Source organism: Cimex lectularius, unplaced genomic scaffold (genome assembly GCF_000648675.2).
Source record: "Cimex lectularius strain Harlan isolate CLEC.00 unplaced genomic scaffold, Clec_2.1 scaffold33, whole genome shotgun sequence".
NCBI classification, from domain to species: Eukaryota; Metazoa; Arthropoda; class Insecta; order Hemiptera; family Cimicidae; genus Cimex; species Cimex lectularius.
Genome location: NW_019392683.1, coordinates 306,715 through 328,654, shown reverse-complemented (window position 1 = coordinate 328,654; position 21,940 = coordinate 306,715). Strand labels below are relative to the sequence as shown.

At 34.8% G+C, this 21,940-nt stretch overlaps 1 protein-coding gene across 4 annotated transcripts in view; it reads left to right on the top strand.

The window, feature by feature from the left end:
* The window catches only part of LOC112126498, a 358,621-nt gene that overhangs the window by 50,714 nt on the left and 285,967 nt on the right, over positions 1-21,940 (top strand). Inside the window, exon 1 of one of the 4 annotated variants that reach the window (XM_024225715.1) lies at positions 7,489-7,947. The exons of the other annotated variants lie outside the window; for them this stretch is intronic. The gene's annotated coding sequence lies outside the window, so the exon portion shown is untranslated. Of the gene's footprint in view, positions 1-7,488; positions 7,948-21,940 lie in introns of those variants that run through there. 4 annotated transcript variants of the gene reach the window in all.

Below are 21,940 nucleotides of genomic sequence, written 5' to 3'. Positions count from 1 at the left end.
TATAAATCGTTCATTTTCATTTAAATGAAAAGTTAACAACGACAAAAAAAAAAAACATTTGAACTTTTACTTTGTTTTAAATCATTTAAGTACCAAAAACATTGACGCTTGGGCATAATGTGATAAAACGCCATGGTGGAAACGTTATCTCCTTAATTGTCCTTAATCGAACAGATTTTGTGCATGTCACGAGACCTAGCTTCATCCTATTCTTCTAGAACGGTACCCTATTCTTCACGGGAGCTTCCATTCCCTGCAGTCCGCTGCTGGCCTCAAACACCTCCCAATCGGATTCATAACGGTATAAATTGCCGGCCGGTTAATTGCGAGCCCGAGCGTCGGCCGACAACTAGACCTACACGTGGATTATAATGCATTATCCTGAATTTGCCGAGAATAAGTGGATCGAACGGGACCACAGATTCACGGGAAACCTTACCTTAAGCAGTGTCCGTCAGTATATCTAACAACTATATCATATCGTGACGCATGATCAAATTCACGATAGAAGATTGATTATATTTTATTATGTAAAGCAATTTTCTGTTTTACAATGTATTATACACTATGTAATCTACTCCTCTAATACAGACATATAGATACAGAATATTTTGCTGGATTCTTGAGAATATGTCACTCTTTTTTTTACGAAAATCAGAATTTCTCACTTTGAATTCGTCATTTTAAATGGTATACTAACTTTTGTATTACATACTCACTGATAACAACGTCAGTTATTGTAAGATCCCCAAGTCTGGCCAATTAGAAAATATCCTGTACTTCATATTCTTGATTTTGGAGAAGATGGGTGCCATTTGCGAGCCTTATTCACTGTTGTTACACAAAGATGCCATAATAGCTAGATATTAGAACAATTGTCGAAAGCTGTCCTACAGCCAAGAACAATTTTGAGCTCATTTTTCAAACTGTAAATGAAAATTTTAATGCCGAACGGGTAGCAAGTGCACAATCGGATGGTCCATTAGATGTGGGCGCAGTACACAATCCAACACTTTCATTGGTCCTTGAACTTCTTGCCTTTTTAGAGTGCAAGGCTGTTTGGGTGTGGTAAACTATTTGTACTCTTGTTCCTTTTCGTACGTGTGCGTGTTTCGTTTTCTGTTCCCATTTTTTTTTTCATTCTCGTTGTAATGCTTTTCTAATGAACGTGTTTGGGGCGTTAAAGGAGAAAAATTACCCGGTAATATTTGACCTCTACTTCTCGACCGGTTCAGAATTAGAGGAAAAACCAAAAATGTCACACTTATTTCGGTTATCAGAGTATGAAATCGTGCAGAAAGACAACGTGAAGCGTGACGACCTTGAGATTTGTGAAGTTTGAACCAACGGTACGGCAATTGTTGAAAATTTGTTGAAAAACGTGTCTGACAATTACATAAACAAAGTTTAAGCAGTCTATGGTGATCAAACATCAATCTGCTAGCGGAACCTTGAAAATATTGCAAAGATCGTGTACATCTGAAGTATGCCTTTATGCTACACTTACGAAGACATTTTTTTAATGCACAATCGAAACTTGATTTCGAAGAAAGCAAATATTACAGTAAATAAACCAGTTTCTAATAATAAAAGAACTTACAAAACTTGACAAAATTTTTTTTAAAGGATAAGAGCTTTATTGAACATTACAGCCCTTTTTACATTTGTGTGATGATTAGTTACAGTTAGTCGATGATTATTCAGAAATCTTGGGCACTCTCAACACGACACGCAAGAATGGAACACTTACGCTGAAAACAAACGCTTTGAGCTCTGAAGATGATCTCAATAAAGATCGAAACGTTGGCACGATAAAGAAATGTTTTTCTGAAACCTACCTACCAGACCGAATCTCCCGATTTTTGAATAATCCTTTTTACATTCTTTATTTCTTCAGCCTATTTTGCCAGTCTTTTAATTCTGCATTTCTTTCCCTGTGAGAATTGTTTATAATTTAAAACATGTTTTGATTTTTAAAAACTTAACTTATATAATTTTAAAAGTTTTTTAACTGTTTGAAAAATAATAATACTTTTTAAATAATTTCGTTCTTAAAAAGATTTCGAAATTTATAATTACACCTTTGGTGAGCTTTACAAATTTACCTTATTCGTTTCGTCAATATTCACCTGCTTTTAATACAATTATTTAAATCTGGTTCAAAACTAGAGGTTATATAGGCCTATCTCATTAACTTTATCCATATCAAAAATTCTAGAAAAATCAATTAAAAATACATTAATGGACTTTTTTATAAAAATAGAAAAAGTTCTCCAAAACAGTGAGGATTTCTTCAGGCAGATCTACTGAGCGGGTTTTGTTTCTTGCTAACAATTTGATATAACAAGAAATTAATTAAGGCAATTACGTTATTGGATTGTTTCTGGACACTGTTCATTCTAAAAAAAAACTTGAGTGTATTGATATTTCTAATATCTCTTAATCTCCTTGAATCATATTTATCGGACAGAACTCAAGTCAGAAAGGTTGCAACAGTTTATAGTACTTCTTTACGCGTGGAATCGGGAGTACCACAAGGTACAGTCTTTGGCCCAATTTTGTTTCTTTTATATATTAATGATTTTTTGAAAATTAAATTCAATGGAAAATATTTAGCTATGCAGATGAGACTTGCATCATTTTCTGAGGTGATAAGTCAATTAAATTAACTAAAACTATAAATATGATAGTATGATACTAATGATATGAAAATTATTAATTTGTGGTTAAACTGAAACGTTCTTCTTTTAAACTCAAAAAATGTAATGTATTAAAATTTTAATTAAAAAAGAAAATAAGTACTAATAATTTAAACTTTGATTTTCATACTTGTGATGATAATGATGTGTGTTCTTCTTGCCTATCCCTTTTAGTGTTAAAAATCTTGGTGTGACATTGGACTCAAATTTAAGATTTAATTTACATATTGATTCTTTGGTTTCCTGTCTACAAAGCTCCTTATAAATTTAGGATTTTACGCAACTTTATGAAAATTGAACTCTTAAAGGCAATATATTTTTCACTTGCTCAATCCATTATAGACTATGGTATGGTTTCCTGGGAGGTACTAAAAAATTATTTTACGTAAACCGTATAGATATAACACAAAAAAATTTACAGTGTATTTAAAGTACTGAATCGATACCAAATCTTTCTTAAATGTTCATGTTTACACATACACATACACACACACAAAAAAAAAACACAAATCCTCCGTCCCCCAGCCTAGTTTTTATGACAAAGACGAATGAGTCGAAAAATTCTTGAACTGACCTTTGTTTGACCTTGTTCACGAATAAATATTGCATTGTTTCAACATAAATCACCTCACATGATTTTTAAGGATGATCCAAATCGGAAATGGTACAGAAAACAAATGCAGACTAAAAAAAGAAAAAATCTAAAAAAAAAGAAATGTAATGGGTTCGTTAACTTCTCGAGTGTTTCGTAATGGTTCGCTGGAAAAATATTTAGGTATGTAGATGATACTTGTATCATTTTCTGAGGTGATAATTTAATTAAATTAACTAAAACTATAAATAATGATATGAAAATTATTAATTTGTGGTTAAACTGAAACGTTCTTTTTTTAAACACAAAAAATGTAATGTATTACACTTTTAATTAAAAAAAGAAAATAAATACTAATTCAATTCACTAATTTCGTGGACTGCTTGACCAATTAATATCTTACATTTAATTAAGGTTTTCAGTTGAGATAAAAAAGTCAATGGCACGAGCGGGATGCGAACCCACGATCTTCGGCTTGATACGCCGCTGCTCTACCACTTGAGCTCGATCCACTCGGACACCAACACCTCAACCACACCTTTTGAATTTTCCCTCCTTTTTGCCGTTTTTCAAATGTCGTGTAACAATACATGTAGGATGTGGAAAAATGAGTGAATTTATACAATGAAAAATATTTTTTTTATATTTTCAATCAAAGTATATTTTGCATTGTATAAATCCATTTTTTTCCACATCCTACATGTATTTGTTAAATTTAAACAATGTTTGTAAATTCCAGGCACTGAAGATGATCTCAATAAAGATCGAAACGTTGGCACGATAAAGAAAATGTTTTTCTGAAACCTTCTTCACACCAGACCGCATCTCACGATTTTTTGAATAATCATTATTATTATTATTATAACATATAATCAAGAGCATATATTTTTGAACGTACAGGGTAATAATAAATCGGCTATGCTAGGAACCTTTTCTTAAAATATATAATAACTAATTTTATATATATAAACACACACACACACAATTCATTATCTAACTCACATAAAAGAGAGGATTATTATTCAAAATTTCAAAAACAACAAAGAAGGCAAAAAGTTTATATTTTGAAATTTTTTAAATTGTAGTTAAGACATTTTAAAGCGAAGATTTAATTTTTGTTCATACTACTCGTTTATTCTGTATTATGTTTGTTTATAGGTTTGTTTTTCATTATGCTTTTCTATAGATATATTACTTTTATTTTACTGAGGATCTCCAAAAACCCGTGCTGTTTAGTACAAGCTTTGCTTTTTGACAAAACGCAGTGATGTGCAGAAATATTTTTTGTTCTTGTAAATTTATATGTAATGTACATTCTTGCAAATAAAGATTTATTATTATTATTATAACATGTAATCAAGAACATACATTTTTGAACGTACAGGGTAATAATAAACCGGCTATGCCAAGAACCTTTTTCTAAAATATATAATAACTTATTTTCTATTAACTGATAAAATATTTTTTATTAATTGAATTAATATTTATTGCGCGTGAAAATGTAAAGAAATAAGGATCTGCGAACGGAGTTGCTAATTAAAAATATATTTATGTAGACTACCTTACAATCTCACCTCTGGCATCGTTGACCTATTTGAACTTGTTGGGGATTGGAGAAATAATGTTTTATGCGCCGGGCCGGCTTATGTAATGTTTTCTCATTCATCAGAAGCTTTCCAGGGCTCGTTTAAGGTATGTCGACCTCACTAACGTCCCTTTGCTCGATACGGCAGAGTCTAGACCTTCTTCGACATTGGCACGACCTACATGAAAATGCCGTTGCACAACTAAAGTCGTTTTTAGTCTCAAGGCTGGACTATCGTTGCACAAGGAGAAATTAATACTGCAATTTTTCAACAAAATTTATTTTATTTGTTGCTAACTGTACAAAAATAAATATTGAGTTAATTATATAGTTATGTACAATTCTAACACATCTGCCAGACCTGGAGGCGGTGGGGAGAGAAACCAGCTGGAACTCTTTTATGTAATCGGGAGGGTTATGATAGGAGGGCATGAGGCTATCGTCATTTTAGACGGAGGTTTATAAGGGGTGAACGTTGAGAAAAGTGTTTTGCCTAATGGATTATGGTTGAGGTATAGTTTAGTGTGGAAATTGAGGCTGCGTATGGATCCTTCACGAATAGATCGTAAGATCTTTATGGACCATTACATTGGTGATGTAGAAGAAACCGCTGAGCTTGAGGCGGAAAATTTTAGATTGAAAGGATTGAACATCCTTTTGTTAAAAAGATAGTTCGTACTCACAGTAAGTTGTTTCGCAACGATCCGGATTTCGAGCCTTTTAGCTCATCATCAGGNGGATCGTTGCAAAACAACTTACTGTGAGTAGGAACTATCTTTTTAAAAAAAGGATTGAACACCACACTCACTCCACCATTTATCATTTCTAGGATTGAACTTGGCTGTTAGAGGATTTGGTCTAGGCCCACAGTTCTGATGAGTGCTTTTTAAGAGGATAGTTTGTTATGTATGCTTAGTGTTGATTTTGGTATGAGAATATATACTCTTGATATCTTATAAATGAAAAAAAAAGCCGCGTGTAGTACGAACTTTCTTAGTTTACAATAATCGAAACTGGAGTAAACTGGGACATTAAATGATTTATATAATTAAACATTTGGAACAAATCATATCAATATTCGAATCATTCCACAATTTCAGACAGTCCAGTTCCACCTCGAAAATTCTGCTTGGAGGTATAGACCTTCGAGCTGACCACTTTAATTTTCTAATCATCCTTTCTCCAAGGGTTTCCTCTTTTACTTTTATTTTTTCATTATTTTATTTAGTCCACCCTTGTTTTTCTATTGATCAACTTCACTAAAAGCCCGTGTTAGCTACTAGACATTCCTCATCTGTCGTGTACACTGCGTAAGTAAATATTATAATTACTCAATTAATTATACACAATTTTTTCGAAATGAAAAATCTGTGTCACAGGCGGGATTCGAACCCACGACTTTCGGCTAAATACGCCGCTGATCTACCACTTGAGCTACTGTAACTTCGATCGCCCAAGCCACAAACCTTCGACTCCCCATTTTATTCCAATTGTAAGCAAATCGCGGCATCATACAAAAACACTTTTTATTAACAATTGTACTACATTTACGAGACCACGTACGATTCATAGGTGTGATTGTAGGTTATTACTAATTTTTAATTATTTTTATCAGCTTATGCTTAATTATACAATTCTTGGTACAATTAATTGAGTAATTATATAATTAAGCATAATCTGATAAAAATAATTAAAAGTTAGTATAAATATTATAATATTCAGTATGATTTTAAGACTCAATATGAACATTTTCATAATTTTCTAAACTGTTCGATTGTATTTGCACTTCAGACTTAAAGCATCAAAAATAATTAACAAAATTTCACGTTTGCAACTTGGCCATACATAGCTGTGTTCTCATTTGCCACAAATAGGAAATACACTTTCACTTTTCAAACTGAAAAACATGCTATTAATACTTGTCCCATATAAAATTTTCAAAGAGATTATGCTGACAAAAGATCTTCTATTTTGGATACCAGGGCATAAAGAATGTCGGGCAATGAACAGACAAAATAGCCAGAGAAGGATCTGCACGACCAACTGTAGGCCATGTAATGAAGGTATGTGGTATCTTTTATTCGGACAATGCCGAATGGGACACTAATAAAAGAAAAACAATATTCAGCAGATCCTTGCTGCGCAGTGGAAATAATACAAATAAAAACGAAATCCGAATTACAACAAAAATTTATATTCCTTTATAAAAAATAAACAAACAAACTCAAAATCTTCGAAACAAAATATAAAAAAATCTCAATCAAAATAATCATACAAAAAAGAATTAAAATATTTTCTTTTGCCAACCTGTTAACGATAGTTCATAAATGAAGTAGACTCTACGACTGCCTTCAAGCTACTACACGTTATAGCGAAAGCAGCGCTAGTTTTTCAAACTATTTGTTTGGCAAATGAACTATTTACGTTTTTTATATAATACACATCGCAATAACAAATTAATAAAATTTTCTTGACTGAACAATTTAAATAAATAAAAAATAAGATTTTTTTTTCTAAATAAATTATTGTTTGTTTGAAAATTAATAAGGTTTACTTCATTGTTAATAATAATAATTTAACTTGAAAATTAAAACAACGAAGAGATAAACAAAAAGTCAATTAAATCAAAATTGTCGTGATTTTCATGACAAGATGGCCACTCTCCAAAGAAAATGCCGTTTTCTCCGGAGCGAGGGTAGAGTTGATCAATCTCATTCTTGAAAGACGTTGCTGACTGCAGTGGTCCTGTTGACTGTGGTAGATCAGTTCATCGTCTGCTTGAGAAAAGGATGTCTTTTTTTTTTGTGAGTGCTTGACGGTTTACTTTCGTGGCATTTTTTTTTTTTTTTTTAAACAGGTTAATTCAAAATGCATGATAGATTAATTGAGATACACATAATTTGTTTGTTTACATTTACTATTTACAATTTGCAGAATGCTGTGTGATCTGTTTATCAGTTCGGATTTATTTACCAAGTTTTGTTTACAAATAACTTATTCACGGTAGTCAGTTTTCGTTAGGCCCTTCTTCAAGTGTCGGATTTTTCTCGCATTCGGATATCCTTGAAAAGGTAATTATTAAACTATTTACGTTAATCTATATTCATTCTGACTACATTGTTGTATCGCCCTTAAATCTTTTTATTTGGGTCACATGAGCTCTCACTACTGCCTTTGTTTCCACATTTTCCAACACATACGAAACCTTGGACATGATGTTTTTAATTTTGAACGGACCATTAAAACGTGGCATTAATTTTGCTGTTATAGAATGTGCCTTGTCTGATAAATAATGAGATTTCAGCAATACTAAGTCGCCAATGTTGTAGTTCTCTCGTCTTCTGGCTCTGTCATAATTCCGTTTCATTCGTTCGTAAATTCGGCTTAGATTTTTATAAGTTTGTTTCCACAATTTTTCCATTTCCTGTCTTGAACTATTAAACCACAGCTCTTTTGAAATTTCCAATTTTAAATTCATGGGATGAAAAATGTCACGCCCTAAAAATAATCTTGCCGGTGTTTGGCCTGTCGAATTATGAATTGCATTGTTCAATGATATAAGAGTGAAGTGCAATGATGTCTGCCATTTCTTCTGATCTTGATGATGATAAATAGCAATGGCAGTTTTCAACGATTGTATTGCTGTTTCGACCATGTTAGATTGTGGGTTATAGGGAATATTTAAATAATAGGTTATTCCTAATTCAAAACAAAAATTTTTGTATTCTCTGCTTCGAAAAGCTGGACCGTTATCGGAGATAATTATTTTTGGAAGACCGTGTTGTGCAATAATATGCGATTTTATGTTCTTAATGACATCTTTACTCGTTGCTCTGCTTGTCGGGATAGCCCATAAAAACTTCGAGAACCCATCCATCATTATTAGTATGTACTGATTTCCTTCGACAGAACGTGGAAGTGGTCCTACGAAATCCACGTATAATTTTTCCATCGGATGCATGGGCGGTGTTGACATCAAAAGTCCTTTTCTTCCTGTATGATCCGATTTAAATTTTGCACATAATAAACATCTTTCTACTCTTTGCTTTATATCTTTACCCATTTGCGGATAAGTGAAGTACCTTCTTATGTTTGAAAGAGTTTTTTGAAATCCCCTGTGAGATCCGAATGCAGATGTGTGGAAATAATCAAAAATTACTGGATATAAAGCCTTTGGAAGTATCACTTTTGGTTGCGGCATCGTCGGTGTTTTTAAACACAATAGGTTTTCCTTGTTCATGATATAGCCTTTCATGTTGTTATCGCTGGACCTTGTGTTTATTATACTGGCTAATTTTGGGTCCGATCGTTGATGTTGTTGCAATGACGTGAAAAATTCCGGATATCTTGTAATTGCACACAATGCGTACTGCCAGGTGTTATGAATGTTTTGTTCGACTTGATCAGTTACTGAAGAATGAATAATGTTATCCGGCTGTGTAAATCGTGAAAGCGCGTCTGCTATATGGTTGGTTTTTCCTTTTATGTGCCTTGCTTCGAATTCATAGTTTTGAAGAAATGCAATCCATCTTGCTAAACGACCAGTTAATTTTGTCGAATTCTTAAATATCCAAGTTAGCGCCGAGCAGTCTGTATATAATATGAATTTATTGTGAGTAAGATACGTATGGAAGTATTGTATACAATATATTACTGCTAAGGCTTCGAGTTCACAGGGACTATAATTTTTTTCATTTGCGTTTAATGTCCGTGATGTAAACGATATCGGCATTAACTGGCCTTCAAATTCTTGTGCTAGCATCCCTGCGACTGCTACTTTAGATGCATCGGTTGTAAGTATAAATGGCCGGTTAAAATCGGGCATTGTTAACACTGGTGGATTACTTATAATTTTTATAATTGCCTCATAAGCTTGTTGGCATTCTGGTGTCCATATTAACTGCGCTCCTTTTTTCTTTAATCCATGTAAGGGAGCTGCTATTGCTGATAAGGCTGGCACAAATTTGCTAAAATATCCGATTATTCCTAAAAATCCTGCCAATTTCCTTAATGTAGTAGGAGGTGGTATCCGACGAATAGCTTCCGTTCTTTGAGGATCTAGCTTTAAGGTATTCTGAGAAAGTAAATGTCCCATAAATTTTATTTCCAAACATCCTACTTGGATTTTTTCCGGATTAACGGTTAACTTGGCCTTCCGCAATATGTTTAATACAATTTTCACATGCTGAATGTGTTCGTTCCATGTTTTTGAATACACCAATAAATCATCAATAAAGGTCCACACGAATTTATATTTTACATGACCAAATAATTTTTCTATTAACATGGAAAGAACTGAAGAGCCTATAGTCAAACCAAACGGTACTGTTTTGTATTGAAATGATCCAAAAGGTGTGACAAAAGTCGTGATTTTTTTTGACTGATGCGTTAGTGGTAATTGATGGAAGGATTGGTTTAAATCTATTAGAGTAAAATATTTCGCATCTCTTAAATAGTCTACTACACTACGTATTGTCGGTAGCGGCCAATGCACATGTTCAATAATTTTATTAATTTTTCTATAATCCACACATAGTCGGTAATTTTCCGAGTGCGGTTTTTTGATTAAAATTGCAGGACTTCCATAATCTGAAATTGCTGGTTCGATGATATCTTTGTCCAATAAATCCTGAACAGCTGATTTCATTATTTTGAGCTGAGATGGATTAAGTGGGTACGGTTGAGATCTGATAATTTTATTTGAAGTTAGCCGTATCTCCACAGACAAAATATCGGTACGTCCAACCTTGGAAGTTAACACATCTGGATATTGTTTTTTTAATTTTTCCAGTAGTTCAGTATTTACATTTCCTGCTCTTCCTATTGCCGCTAGCTCAAAAGATTTTGCTGGTATTGATTCCCACTTCAATGACTTGCTGGGATTAAATGAAAACCAGGCTTTCTGTTCTGCTGGGAACAGTATTAGTTTCGTGCTTGTAAGGAAATCCATACCAATTATCATTGAAATTGGCAATCTTTTTATTACTAAAAATGAAAATGACCATGAATAATCTAAAATTTTTATTTTCAATTGCACGGTTCCCAATGGATTTATCTTTGTTGAATTTATTGATATTATTTCTTCTTTGCTATTTTTTAAATGTATATTTGAGTTAATTTGTGTCAAAAATAAGAAGAAATTTTCTGAAATTGCTGAAGTTGTGGAACCTGTGTCAACAAGGGCATCTATTCTAATTGAATTCACCGAAATTTCGATGGTACCAACTTGCCCATTGCTGGTTCCCAAAGCACTTAGTTTTTTGATTCTCTTGGTTGGTTTCCTGCGGCTACTTGCGCATAACTCGGTATATGCACTGGTTGCGCGGGGTATGGCGAAAAGTTACCAGGGAGTTGGCTTAAATTTTGCGGAGGATATCCATAAAAATTTGGTATTTGCCCTATTGGGTTATAATAAGGAGGGTATTGACCGTAATTGCTCATGTTAGGTAGAGTTCTCCGAAAGGGTCTATATTTTCTTTCATTATAAATTTTTTTATAGTTTTTGTCTCTGTAATCGGAGAAATTTCTACGACTACCAGTTCTCGTGTTTTTGTTAAACTCATGATCATAGTTTCGGCTGGGACCATTATTTNTAACAAATTAATAAAATTTTCTTGACTGAACAATTTAAATAAATAAAAAATAAGATTTTTTTTTCTAAATAAATTATTGTTTGTTTGAAAATTAATAAGGTTTACTTCATTGTTAATAATAATAATTTAACTTGAAAATTAAAACAACGAAGAGATAAACAAAAAGTCAATTAAATCAAAATTGTCGTGATTTTCATGACAGCCATTGGTGACAATCGATGGCGGTCAGGTCAGAAAAGAAATTTAAAAGAAAAGCAAGGATGCACGCCAAAATATAATTTAAAAAAAAAGAAAGAAAGAAAAGTGATGGGATTCTATGGCTGCAGTTCATTCACTATTCCGTTTTGGGACAGCGGTGGCCCAGAAGTTAGGGCGTCTGAGATCTCGTGTTCGAACCCAAAAATAGCCAAAATTTTAATTGTGAATAATATGGAGAAAATATTGGAAAGCGGTTTGACCCTTGACCGCTGCACCCAACGTGTAGTTAGACATAAAGCCCTCCTGTTTTAAGCTCTTCATTTTTGTCTACAACCAACTTAATTGTCCAAAAACATCAAAACCCAATCAAAAACCTGCATTGGTAAATCGAAAGGGTTTTATATTCCTACACGGTACACAGCGGTAAAAAGACCTAACATATTAGGGCTCGTATAACCTAAAGAAAGATAAACAACAACAAATTTACTATAATAATACTTACATTACCACAAGGGTATGTAATTCGTACTTAAAAAAATATTGGGTAAAGCAGTGAACTAGTAAAACTATTTAGCGTTGTGGTCAGTGGCCTACCAGAGCTGCAGATATGGAAACACCTTCCCTTTTAACTCTCCTTTTAATCTAATAGTTTGTGTTTTAAAAACCAACGTAATGACTGAGAGAGACAAATTCCATTGGGGTAAAGTATACAGGGCATTTGAATTAACTACATCAAAATTTGGTGACCTCGTCTCCTTTAAAGTTAGTTTTTAAAGTCCTTACATTTAAATGTCAATGGCTGTGTCATGTGACTTGGTGATATCCAGTTTTTGTACCTCAGAGGTAACTATTTATGCATTACTTTATGCCGCATAGGATAAGTCAGGGTTCCAATTTAGTCAATGTTTTTCAAAGACTCTTCCTTAATTCCTTGTCGGAGTTGTTGATTTTATTCAGCCCTTATTTACATATTTCATACTTGGGCACTTCTCACTTGTTACTTCGACTTTGCACTCTATGCCAGATTTTAACTGGCTGACTAAGAGCTTTTGAAGATTATTCATCAATCCCTGTCAGTGTATGAAATCTGTCAGTTTCAAACCAGAGAAAAGTAGTTGGAGTCGAATTTATTCATACTACTTGCCAAGAAAATAAAGATTGATTTGATTTTAAGTAAGTTTTAAAAAGAGTAGTAAAACAAAGTACGTAATTAATATAAATTTTATAAAGTATGGTGACGCGCCAGACCTTCTACCTCTTCTTATATATCCTCCATGATTTTTCAACGTCCACTCGGAGTGCCGGTGTTTTTGGGATAAAAACTTATTTGTAAGTATGTCGGGTGATTTCTATTTTTTCTTTCTCACTCCATACTGGTATTATTATCGTCCTTTCTGTAGTTCTGGCCCTGGTAGTTTAGAAACATATCAGTAGTCGTTCATACGCGATTAACTCAAAGCATATAAAAAAAGTTTGTCAAAGACTTGCACTTGAAACTATGACCAATATGATTTACTGCAATCGTTATGATCATTATAAAAGTAACTTACGGTTTTGCATTTATATTTTATGGAGATGGTGTACCGCGGATGATTGGTTCTACCCGTGTGTCAATCAAGCCAGCAATGTTATCTCTTTGGAAACCTACGCAAAAAATGACAACGGGAGACGATGAGGTACTTGATATTCTGCCATCGGCCCTATCATATCACACATTCATGTCAATAAATACATTCACTCTCTACACAAACTTTACACATACTAGACAAACTAACCTAATTGAGGGTCGATGACGATGAGTACCGACTCGATATTCCCCCATCAACCGCCTCACATGAACATTCTCGCTAATAAATACATTTACTCTCAGCAAAAACTAGGTTACAACTATTACTATATAAAATAGAACAAACCCATTTTCTCCAAAAATAGGAACAGGGGTCCAAAACACTCACTGCCATGCTTAAGCACAGATCTCAAATCGGGTGGCATTCCTGCGCGCTCTCTGCATGAATCCAAGGAATTGGATTAGGTGGCACACATCGAGAAACTTTTCCCTTCAAAGGAGACACATACGCGGGCTTTGCCCCAAAAGTAAATGTCCGTGAGTCAACTTCGCATGGCCTATTCTTAATCCGGGTGAGGACGACCCTTCTTCTTCGAGTCAGATTCTCCGAGGCCACCAATCGCCTTGCTCTTGATACGCGAGAGCTTCTCTGTCGACTAATTAATCTAAAAAGGGTCAAAAGATTAGTAACACTATAAAGATAAAGAACAACTTGTTAACGTTTTGTTTACTCTTTAAGTCAACTAATTATTAATTTTTTTACGTAGGTTCGAAACATCAGAGGTCATATCAACCCACAGGTGCCGGTGTTTTTGAAAAAAAAGCCCATTTGTAAATATGTCGAAATATGTCCAGTTCGAATGCAGAGCCGTTGGATTCGAACCCGGGACCTTTACCTTACAGCGATGAGCGCCGCGTCAACGCCTAAACGGTTGCGGCCCCCAACGCCCCCCAAATAGTCAAAGCTGAAACGATCAATATGCATCTTAAAATGGAACGACGTTGTAGGAAAAAATAAATACAAAACATTGTAGGAAATATTAGTCTGCTGTCAAGGAACCCAATTTCCTTCATATAAACAGGCCAATCGACAGCCAAACGTAAAACTTGGTTCACTGACAGCTATTAGAATTACATAAAAACGATGGTCATTCTTCTGCATAAAGTTTATATTTTGATCCTCTAAGTTCCTGAAAGGCTTTGAATAACTGATTTATAAAAACTGAAATCTGTACCCACATATAGAAACACGCGTGTACAGAGTTGAGCCTAACCACTTTCTCAGTCAACTGGCCATTCAGGATTTTGTAATTTACAATAAATTACCGGCAGGGCTCGAGAATCACCCACGCTGGGTGTTGGCAGCCCGGAGTCAGACGTAGGGCCTTATCCGTCTTATCCAGCCACAAAGTTGAGCTCCGGCTGCCATCACCAAAGCAATCTGTTTCTCAAACCAAACCACTCTATCACTACTCTTTAATACCAGCCGTTCAGCTAGGGTAGTGGGGTACTCAATGTGCCTCCATCACCTCTTATGTAACTAACATAATTAAGGGTCAATAGGTTATTCAATATTCCGTCATTTACCTTCTCAACCTACATATCCGAACGAATAAATATATTTCACTCTCAACACACTAGTGATGCAGAAGTATCGGTATTGTATACCGGTTCGATAGAGAGAACACGTAGCTATGCCACCCGATATGAGAATCGTACTTGAGCACAGCAGCAAGAACGATTCTCATAGCGAATGGCATAGCTACGTGTTCTCTCCATGAAACCAAGGAATTGCGCCCTTCAATTAATTGGGACACATCGAGCAACCTTTCTTTCATGCCGGATACACACGCAGGCATAGCCCAAAATTAAGTGCCCTATTTCAACCTTCTTAATCTGATTTGGATGACCCGTCTTCTAAGAGTAAGCAGTTTTTGAATGAGCATTTTCACGTCTTATTCTGCCAAGCAGTATGCAGAAGGTATGTCAAAAATCATTATACGAATGTGAACTATAACAAAAAATGTTTCAAAGTTGCTCCTAATAATGGACGAAAAGGTACTGACTTCCTTGGACAACTCTTCAAAGTGAATGAAAAACGGATAAAATAGGGTGAAAATAAGTAAATATTAAGATTGTAGAATTATATGGCTGTTTTCTTATTTATTTAACTGTCCCAATTATTAGAGTAACGATGTTTTCTTATATTTTGACCTCAACAGTTAATCTTATGATTCTTCCTTCTTGAAGGTGGGATAATAGGTCATCTCAAAAAAATCACAACCAGTTTTTAACNTAAAAATAAATTGTTATAAAATATTAATGACTGACGACCACTTTTTTAACCATTGTAAGTAGTGAAGAAACAATGATAACCATGTTGACATAAAAATGTAAAAAATATTTGTTCTGTGTACAGGCGTTAACTCACCTGAGGAAGGATTCAAATAAATCCGAAACGGTGTGGATAAAAACTGGTTGTGGTTTTTTTGAGATGACCTATTATCCCACCTTCAAGAAGGAAGAATCATAAGATGTTCCAATTATGCACGTACGTTTTTTTATTTAGCCTCAGTTTATAATACTTATTTATTAAACACATCGTATACGTACACATATAAGAGAGGAAACAACAAGGCAAGTGGAGTATTTTATCAATTCAATCCTCGTTTTTTCCGTTTCGCCTAATAATTTCTCAGCCAGTAAGAAAATAGAACGGATCTTTAGTAAAAAAAAATCCAAAATATTTTGCACCCGTTTTTAAATTAGGTTTTGAGTATGACAGGTTAGTCGGTATTGCGCCTTTACACATTATTTTCAATCGGTTTCGTTCAGTCGGGAACAAAATCTACCCGCACAGTAGTAACCAGTATTTATTATATTATTTACGAAGGTTGAAATATTGTTAAGGAGCCTTAGGGACAATTTGTTTTATTTTATTTATTGCGTCAACACCGCACGAATGGTATTTGTAGATGCCGGCGGGGGATAAATCGTCATAGGTAATTAGACAAATCCTTGCGAGTACAGATAACCCGATTGCGGTTATCGGCGGCTTTTATCGCTGGAGAAAATGCGGAATGGCCTTTCTCTTGTAATTGCCTTCTATAATGGGAGCTTTTCAAGAATGCAAACCGATTGGAGAAGTAATTCGATATGACTGACGATCTAGAATAGTATATGGAATATATTGTGTATTGAAGTGTAAAATTATGCACTTTGTTGTAAAATCTTATGCTTATATGTGTAAAAAGTGTCAAAAAGGCCATTTTTGCTTTTATGTTATATCGCGTTTAAAATTGCGCAGTAGACTTCCTGATCTCGCGGGGATTAGGTCAAAATCATGTCGTCATTTCACCATCTTCAAAAGTTGGACCTCTTCTATCAATAACTGAATCTGTCACAATCATATTAATAAAAAATCTTGTTTGAGCTACCATACGGGTGTTGGAAATGTGTACAGAATATGTAGATCATTAATTAACATTTGGTCTGTTAGTCCCTCCCAGTTCACTATTCAACTTGTATTTAGTTATAATTTATAAGCAAGACAATCATTATGCTTTCTGAGCAAATTCATTGACTTCGGGTAGTAATGCTTATTTACTAATGCGTGAATAATTCGTATTTGTGTTGTTTATAAGTAATGTATTCTCATGAAATTATTACAGAAAAACACTATTTCTAAGGTAAAAATTAATTTCAACTAATTCATCTGTATTTAAGGTATTGGTTGAGATAAAAATCCCAGTGTCACAAGCAGGATTCGAACCCACGACCTGCTAATACGCCGCTGGTCTACCATTTGATCTATCGATCCTCTCGGACAAAAAAGGAAAAAAATTGCAAAAAGGAGGGAAAATTCAAAAGGTTAGGTTGAGATGGGAAGTTAGTGTCCGAGGGGATCGAAGCCACGATAGATCAAGTGGTAGAGCAGCGGCGTATTTAGCCGAACGTCGTGGGTTCGAATCCCCCCAATTTAAAAATTAATAGTGGGTCCTTAATCTCTTCTTATGCTGATTCTTCTCTTTGTGAATGTAATCTCAATTTGTTTGCTGTTTATTTGGCAAACTTTGTTTTTGTTATGAGCATGGGCTATTGTTAAGGAAATAAAGTTAATTATAACTAACCAAAATTATAGCCATCCCATTCCTCTTGAGTCAGTACAGTTCTTGTGCTCTCTATTCTGCTGATTTTTCTTTTGCGAATTTGCATGCTGTTAATTTCTCAATTTTTATATTTTATTTGTACGTGGATTATTAAATCATTTAGGCTAATTAAAAAAACTGGGCTTTCTTATCAGTCGCTTAAATCGTTGAATTTTATAAATTGTGGTTTTATTTTCAGTACAGATTTTGAACTTGAAAATAAGTCAACTTTGGTGAAATACCCGAAAACTTTTATGGTACCTAGGTTCATTCTGTAAAAGGGGGAACCTCTGGGTTTTTTTGAGTTCATGATCTAGTCCTTTGATTGGGTTTGGGAGGCAGACTTGGAGGTACAGATAAGAGCAGACAGAAGAAATAAATGTTTGATTTTATTATATAAATTTATATGAAGTTATATATATAAACACTGTTTCCACTATCTTGCTATGCTGACTCTTCTCTTTGAGAATGTATTCTCAATTCGTTGGCTGTTTATTTGTCAAACTTATGTATTTATTATGTACATGTTATACATTATAGTTTGTTAAGCAACTAAAGCTAAGCTTTGTTTAAATGCAAACAGAATTTTCATTATTTTAACACGGCGACCAATGGTGGACGGGTTTTTCGATGAACTGTCTATTTTCTCTTGTTTTTCATTCATTCGTTCAAAATTTAATGGAAAAGTCATTGCAGAACCACAATTGTGTATTTCGAACAAACATTGGTTTTGCCGTCGGTTAATCTTTGGGCGGCTACTGAATATTCAGAAGCGAAAATTTTTCAACGGAAATGTTATTTTGTGGAATATTTAATGTAGTCTGCGAAATAATGGAGTGATTTCTATTTTAATGCCGCTAAAGTTGAGAATTTACGATTTTATGTGATAAAGTCTGATTTTAAATTAAAATCACAAAAACGTTAATATCTCAAGAAAACCTCTTTGTCTGAGTCTAAACCTCGTTCTGGTTGCACCGAACTACGTTTTATTTAGTGAAACCACCATGGTAGTATAGACATTTAACCTTGTAACACCCTGTATAAAAGAACTATAAAACCATTGCTGTCAAATAGCGCTCATAATTTGACTTCTGTCGACGATTCAATCAAATCTTCTAAAAGTAAAACGTGTTCAGTTTACATTGTGATTTGGAATAATAAAAACACTTCCGGTCCGTATTCATTCAGCGAGATATGTTATAGGAGATTAGGCTCCATTTGACCATAAAATCCAAAAACTTTACCATCATCCTGATCGGTTTAGCGGAAGTAAGGACGGAATAATATAATGTTCATAAAAATAGGATATCTATCAGCCACAAAATATGGATATATTTATGAAATTTTCCCGAATTCTAAGAAGTCAGGTAAAATTTTGGTATTTTACACAGATGGTTGGGAAACGTGGGGACTTGTTGATTGCTTTTCATTTGTTTATTTAAATATTCTAATTCATCGATAGTTTGTTTTCTTTTAAAACGGGATCAAATCGCAAACTTAAAATACAGATTGAGGCATCTCAAATAATCCGGCCTAAATAATACGGATTTTAAGTGAGCTAAGAAGGATGACTACGGTAAAAGGGCATACCTACCTTAAAAACTTAAGAAGTGTTCCTGCCCCATTTCCATCCAAATCGTCAATATGGTTGAAACCCCTCCGGAATTTATCGATCAATCCCTCGGTCAATTTATAAGCGGTAAACGAGATAGGTTTGCAAACAAAACAGAGCGTGGAGCAAGGACTTTTCTTCCATCCTATTTACATAGAGCATATTCATAGTTCAAGGCGATGTTTAAACTGCGAACTGGAATAGGACACGCGCTCCTAGCGAATTTCCTTCCACCTGCTGAATATTCAGTACTGTTGCTTTAAATCTGTATGTACATCTCTTTAACTGAACACTTCGAACTCTTTAGAAAATTAATTATCCGATTAAAATCGTGAGGTCAGTGGGAAGATGAATCTGTACTTCACTTAACCTAGGATTACTTCTTTAAGTTTTATTTTCAAAAAACTCTACACGGCAAATATGTCTATTTAAATACCATTAATTCAAAGATTATATAATGTATTTAGGATGGCTCTTAATGCAAATATTCATTTTACGTCGATTTTGTTCTATTCATAGATAAACTGTGACAATGAATCATCAATTATCAAAATGTTATAATATTAAGACAAGGCGGTCCCTGGTTCACGGAGAACGGTTCGAAAAGGGATAAGGCCATACTGACAAGACTATGCATAGGCCATACAAGAATAACGCACGTGCACTTTCTGCCCGTTATGCAAGGATAGAATAACGGTCGAGCACCTTTTCAATTGTAGAAGGCTTGATGTATATATATATATATATATATACACAATATTTTGGCATATCATCGGACCTGTGCGTAGTCTTGGGGCACGGCAGAGGGCACAGACCGCTGTTCCGGTTATAGTTATTTTTATGTGTGTTTGTGTTGTGTCTGTGTTCGACATTGGGTGAATTTATTGGAATGAATGTTATTTAGTATGTTATTATGTTAATTTATTAACATGAAAGGAAAGGGTGATTTAACCCCGCCCCGAGGAATATCGAGTACTCTGGGGTGTAAATGTGACCAGACNCCAGATCGAGACGCTCAAATGGCTGCAGTTTAAAATAAAATATGCGCGAAAGAAGAGAAAAAGAAGGAAAACACGCAGAGGCCCGGCGATGACCTAAGCTGTTTGTGGGCCCATAAACTTCCCACTTTATTATTATTAAGACAAGAGCTTTACGTATTTCAAATTGCCTCAATGATCTTTACAAATTTTTGGTTACAAATAAAAATTCATTTGTGAAACTTGAAGAAAATAATGGTATCAGTGCGCTGTTATCAATGCACTTAACAACAATCCAGGTCGAAGGAGAACAAAAAAGCGAAAGGAGTCATAAATCACGCATCCAACCTAGCAAGATAAAGCGATACTGGCTGGAAGTCATGATGATCAATTTATTATCCACTACTAGCCAAAGTGTACGGTCGGAGAAAAAAAGATCGTCTCTGCATGTAGATAACCCCAAATTAACGGTATCCAATGGTATTTTCCGACGGGAATTTATACCCCTTTTCTTGGAGTAAATCGTTTATAATTGGCCGGCGTGCCTCGGGATGTGCACCTGACAACGACTGTTCGTTTAAGGGTGAACAGACGAGCCGCGGAAAACGCGAGATTAATCATCGGCCAGCTGGATGATCGAGAAGATGACGGGGTTCTCTTTGAAATCAAGTGATGGCAGTTAGTACTATGCAAATTTAATAACAAACCTATTTTCTGACAGACTGTGGTTCTACATTTACCCGTAGAAGAAATTGGTTTGGGACTTACCACACAACCTAGAAAAAATTATAAATTTACAGGATCAAATCAACAATTTTCAAGAAGAATCGGCCATCTAAAAAGGAACAGTAATTCCATCGAAAATCATTTATTTTACCTACGCCTACTGAAGCCTCACTTTCCATTAAATATACACAGTCTAGAGTTATTTTATTAATATTATTTTGGTTTATTTTTAGTTTGGCATCATCTAGAGAATCAAATACGTTATTATTTCCTTCAAACCACCACTAGGAGATAAATTGATTTATTAGGTATGGTGTGGTATGGTATGGTGAAAAAGGATACTAGGAAGCGGGGTTTGCGCTCCCCAGGCACTGCAGCCTTCTGGCTTATTGTACCTTCCTAGTTCCTTAGTCAATAGACTCAATCCTTCTCCTTAGAAGTATCAGGTCATTCACTGTCGCTGCTGCAATTTGATTCCCTAACGTTTTTCCTTACGTTAGGTTAAATCTCCATTGAGCTGTTGCTTCGCATTCGAAGATGATATGAGTGGCTGTTTCCTCCGTCTCATTACATAATCTGCAAATGGGATCATCGCTGTGAATACCCATATTGTGTAGATGTTTTCTCAGACACCAGTGACCGGTTAGTAGTCCCACCACTCCTCTGAGTTTTGCCCTCGCCAATTGCAGCAGTGCTTTTGCCAGTCTTGGGGAAGGTTGTTTCATCGTAAGTTTACTGTGTACTCTAGCACCGCTAGAGTTTATCCACTTCTCCTTTTGTCTTGCTTGGATCCATTCTGCGATGGAGGATTCTATGTTTGCTTTTGTTATCCCAAGGATAGGTTCGGGGATTATGTATGGTCTTGCAGATCCTCCTCTGACCAATCTGTCTGCTTTCTCGTTACCCAAAATTCCCCTGTGCCCTGGCACCCATGATATCATCAGGTTGTTGTGTTTTCCCAGGTTTTGGAGATTTTGGATGCATTCAGTGACTAGTTTTGATGTAATCCTTTTACATGCTAATGCTTTAATAGCTGCTTGGCTGCCTGATCTTATGAGGATTTTTTTGTCAGTGTAACCTCGTCTAAGATTTTCCAGGGCACAAGCATTTATTTCCGCTTGAAAGACCGAAGTATACTTCCCTAATGAGTTTGATTGCTCATATTTTGGGCTTGTACAGAAAACGCCTGATCCGGTTCCTTCGTTTGTTTTGGAGCCATCCGTATACCATGTCATTGTATCTG